We start from the raw sequence: 5,590 nt of genomic DNA, 5'->3' as shown, positions 1-5,590 counted from the left end.
GGTATTTCTCATCACAACAAAACTCAAAGACATTAACATTTGATTAGATGAACATCACTAGATGGAGAGCTTTTCTTGCCTCCTGAGGCATCTCACAGCCTTTTCTTTGTCACTTACATTAAGAACCTGAGCTTTCAATAGAATGTTGGCTAAAGTTGTACATGCTGCATTATTAGTAGCTAAAGGTGCATCTACAAAAGATAGCAATTCAGCAAAATGAAAGCGGCAATGCATTTTAGTCATGGCATGCAAATTATAGGCATTATGTACAAAAAAGACAGTTGAAATAGTTGGCACACTCAGTCCACCTCCATTCAAATGATCTAAGAACTCAGATGACACCTCGTTACCATCTTCATCATCCATGATATCCTCCATACTAGTGCTATTACAATATTTATGAACAAGGTATCCAGCCAAATATACAACTTTATGCTTAAGGTTATCAGCAGACCTCAAGAGCTCCCGAGTGTTTTGAGGAGTGATCTCGTCAATGAGTTCACTTCGCTCATCTGGATTTATGGAAGAAGTACAATTCTTGTCGCAATCAAGCACACGAGAACAAGATTCTGGCATAATGTCATGCTTTAGAAGTGTCTGCAAATTTGTAACTTTTGCTGCAGCCATAATGTCAACTACATCAATGTAGAAGTTTCCACCACTTCTTTGCCTGGCTTGACCGAAAAACTTTTCCAAGGCTTCATCCGCGAATATAGCAGGAAGAACGTAGTCATAGTCTTTCTCTGCCAGAAGCAATTTGGCAGCAGCCACATTATTACGTGTAGACACAATGAATGCCTCAGCAGTTTGCTTAGTTAACTTCAGCTTACGACCACTACCTCCTTGCCATGTGCAGGTCGATATAATTTGGCAGGCGTCCTCCAACTTAGTGAAAGATGTACAGTCTGCTGTCCAAGGCTGTCTGGATTCGTCACGTATTATCTTTATTACTATAATTATTATTATTATTACTATTATTATTATTATTATTATTATTATTATTATTATTATTATTATTATTATTATTATTATTATTATTATTATTATTATTATTATCTTAATGATGATAATATTAATAACTTATTACTAGCTAAGCTACAAGCCTAGTTGGAAAAGTAGGATGCTATAAGCCCAAGGGCCCCAACAGGAAAATATTCCAATGAATAAAGGAAATAAGGAAATAAATAAACTATGTGACAATTAATGAACAATTGAAATAGAATGTTATAATAACAGTAACAACATTAAAACAGATCTTTCATTTATAAACTATAAAAACACTGATCAACATAAAAGTATTATTATTAGTATTATTATCATTTTTATTATTATTATTATTATTATTATTTTCATTATTTTTATTACTATTATTATTATTATTATTATTATTATTATCATTATTTTTATTATTATTATTATTATTATTATTGCTATTATTATTATTTATTACTATTATTATAATAATGGTATAATTATTAATATCCAAACCTCCATCGAGACCAAGTAAAGCGAAAATATAATCAATCATTATTTTCATATTTCATAAAATTGATTTCGAAAATTGGCCCAAGACCTACAATCACATCAGCACTGTTCTTCAGCTCTACTAAGCATTTTTCTAAGAGTTATATATTTTATTTCTATCATCAATTTGACTAATTTGGTATTTATCATTCTAGCATACGCGTTTAAGAACTTTGTATAAGTCATAAATTTCTCAGGAAGTCAAGTAACTGCCGTTTTTATTTGTTATTCCTATCAATGTTGTACTCTTTCACATTATTATTATTATTATTATTATTATTATTATTATTATTATTATTATTAATAGCAAAGCTACAACCCCAGTTGGAAAAGCAAGATGCTATAAGCCCAATGGCTCCATTAGGGAAAAATAGCCCAGTGAGGAAAGGATATAAGGAAATGAATAAATGATGAGAATAAGTTAACAATAAATCATTCTAAAACAGTAACAACGTCAAAAACAGATATGTCCTATATAAAACTATTAACAACGTCAAAAACAGATATGTCATGTATAAACAATAAAAAGACTCATGTCAGTCTGGTCAACATAAAAAAACATTTGCTCCAACTTAGAACTTTTGAAGTTCTACTGATTCAACTACCTGATTAGGAAGATCATTCCACATAAGGACATCCTTTTCTGCGAACGTTTCGAATCCCCTTCTGTGCCACCTAAACCAGAAATAAACGTTTGAATATCCGCCAGTTTTATGCACTGAAAGATCATGCATATGCCATGGCTATCTCTCCTTCTTGTATTTTGTATTTTGAAGAGGAGCATGAATAATTCAGAACCCGCTGCAGACCCGTCCTCTGTGTTCGAGCTACAGATGGAAGGCTTTTTCAGCCTTTTATTTCTTTAGCAATCTTAATTTTTTTATTTTAAGCCTTTTGTTTGTTTCGCAATCTTTATTTTTTTATTTTAAGCCTTTTATTTGTTTAGCCTTTTATTTATTTTGCTATTTTTATTATTCAATTTTCAGCCTTTTATTTCTTTCGAAATCTTATTTTTCATTTTTATCATTTTATTTATTTTGCAATCTTTAATTTCTTTTATTTTAAGCCTTTTATTTATTTCGCAATCTTTATTTTTTCATTTTAAGCCTTTTGTTTTTTTCGCAATTTTTTTTTTATTTTAAGCCTTTTGTTTGTTTCATATTTTTTTTTTTATTTTCAGCCGTTTATTTGTTACGCAATGTTTATTTTTTTATTTTAGGCCTTTTATTTGTTCCGCAATCTTTATTTTTTTATTCTAAGCCTTTTATTTGTTTCGCAATCTTTATTTTTTTATTTTAAGCCTTTTATTTCCTTCGCAATCTTTATTTTTGTTATTTTAAGCCTTTTATTTCTTTCGCAATCTTTGTTTTTTTATTTTAAGCCTTTCATTTCCTTCGCAATCTTTATTTTTTTTTATGTTAAGCCTTTTATTTCTTTCGCAATCTATTTTTTTTATTTTCGGCCTTTTATTTCTTTTGCAATCTTTATTTTATTTTATTTTAAGCCTTTCATTTGTTTAGCAATCTTTATTTTTTTTATTTTAAGCCTTTTATTTGTTTTGCAATCTTTATTTTTTTTATTTTAAGCCTTTTATTTGTTTTGCAATCTTTAATCTTTAATTTCAGCCTTTTATTTTTTGCTATCTCTATTTTGTTATTTTCAGCCTTTTATTTTTTTGTTATCTTTATTTTTCATTTTCAGCCTTTTATTTTTTTGCCATCTGTATTTTTTATTTTCAGCCTTTTATTTCTTTCGCAATCTTTATTTTTTGTTTTCAGCCTTTTATTTCTTTAACAATCTTTATTTTTTACTATCAGCCTTTTATTTCTTTCGAAATTTTTATTTTTTATTTTAAGCCTTTTATTTCTTTCGGAATCTTATATTTTTTTTATTGTAAGCCTATTATTTGTTTCGCAATCTTTATTTTTTAGTTTTAGCCTTTTATTTCTTTCATATTTTTTTGCAGACGTAAATTGATATTTTTTCAGAAAGATGTTATTTGGATAAATTTATATCATATTGTCCTATATATAACAGCTGTTACCAAGTTGTGGAATGATCTTCCTAATCAGGTAAATGCATCGATAGAACTTCAAAAGTTCAAACTTGCAGCAAATATTTTATGTTGAACAGGCTGACTTAAATCTCTTTTTATAGTTTATATATGAAATATCTGTGTTAATGTTGTTACTGTTCTTCAAATATTTTATTTTAATTGTTCATTACTTCTATAGGTTATTTATTTCCTTATTTCCTTTCCTCACTGGGCTATTTTTCAATGTTGGAGCCATTTGGTTTATGGCATCCTTCCTTTCCAAGCAGGATTGTAGCTTAGGTAATAATAATAATAATGATAATAATGATGATGATGATAATGATAATGATGATGATGATGATGATAATTGATAATAATAATAATACATAGTAATGATAATAATAATTATAATAATAATGATGATTATAATAATAATAATAATAATAATAATAATAATAATAATAATAATAATAATAATAATAATAATAATTTTGATAACTCTAACACGTGCCCTCCTATCAATAAAAGTTGGATTTAGATTACGTATTTGAATACATTAAAAGCCAATTCGATAATAATTCAAATACTTTCCCAGGAAAGAAACTCTAATTAACCTAAAAGCATTCAATTGTACCTAAAAATGACACTTGACATTCCCTAATTAATTGATAACGATGATAACGATGAATATGGCATGATGAGTTCCCAAAAGGGATGCATTAGCAAGTGATGATTTAGATGAATTATATACATTTTTAGTATCATATTTTTTTAGAAGTACCGAGTTGTGTATAATTGATAGAAGTTAATTAGGGGATTTGTGTCCTCTCTGGGGTGATCAACCCGTTTATTATTATTATTATTATTATTATTATTATTGTTGTTATTATTATTATTATTTTGTTATTATTATTATTATTATTATTATTATTATTATTATTATTATTTTGTTATTATTATTATTATTATTATTATTATTATTATTTTGTTATTATTATTATTATTTTATTATTATTATTATTATTATTATTATTATTATTTTGTTATTATTATTATCATTATTATTATTATTATTATTATTACTATTATTATTATTATTTTTAATATAAATCATTATTATTACTATTATTATCATTGTCATTATTATTATTATTCTCTGTAAAAATATACTGTTCTCAGCCGTATTTCAGTAAAACACAGGCGACCGCATTTAGGGGTAAATACATCTGTACCCGTGAGAATGAGGCGAGTGTTATTTAAGTCAAAATTAGAAAAAATAGCAAATGTGGAAAAAGCTTAGAATCTGTGGTTGAAAGTACGAAAAGTTTTTTTTTTTTTTTAAATTAGCTAACTCTGCTTTATATATTGTAATTTGTAGAATGGATGTTCCAAGCAAAAGTTAGACCTAAGAGGCTGAAGCCGGATTGATCAATTCTTAACCTACACTGTTAAAAAAAAAAAAAAAAAACGTAATTTTAATCGGAAATTTTTCGTAAAAATATACTGTTCTCAGCCGTATTTCAGTAAAATACAGTCGACCGTAATTTTTACCCTACTTTATTATTATCTTTTACAGGTTGGTGACCGTAATATCACTCCTTCAAGTGAATATATCCGTTTTTAAAACGGTAAAAGCCTGCCAACATTTATTCCAGGATTTTTGCCGATTTTATGGCAAATATTTAAGTGTTACTAAAAGGAAACAAGAACATAGGACATTTTGATGATAATGATATTTTAATAATAATGATATCTTCAATAATTTTAATAATTTTGATCATTTTGACAATGGTAATTTTATAATAAACGATTTAAACAGCGGTTTTAAAAACATTTATACACAGAAAGAGACAAAGAGGTAAGTGAGTTCAAGAATTCACATTGAAATAGGTTTATTTGCATATTTTAATGCCAGAATAAATTTCATGATATCGTTTGACGAGTAAACTAAATGTTTATACAAGCCAATCATCAATCAACGCTATTACTGAAGTTTGATGTGTGTGAAGCGTAAAGTAAAAAAAAAATACT

This window comes from Palaemon carinicauda, chromosome 15, assembly GCF_036898095.1.
Source record: "Palaemon carinicauda isolate YSFRI2023 chromosome 15, ASM3689809v2, whole genome shotgun sequence".
NCBI lineage: Eukaryota > Metazoa > Arthropoda > Malacostraca > Decapoda > Palaemonidae > Palaemon > Palaemon carinicauda.
This window is presented reverse-complemented; position numbering follows the sequence as displayed.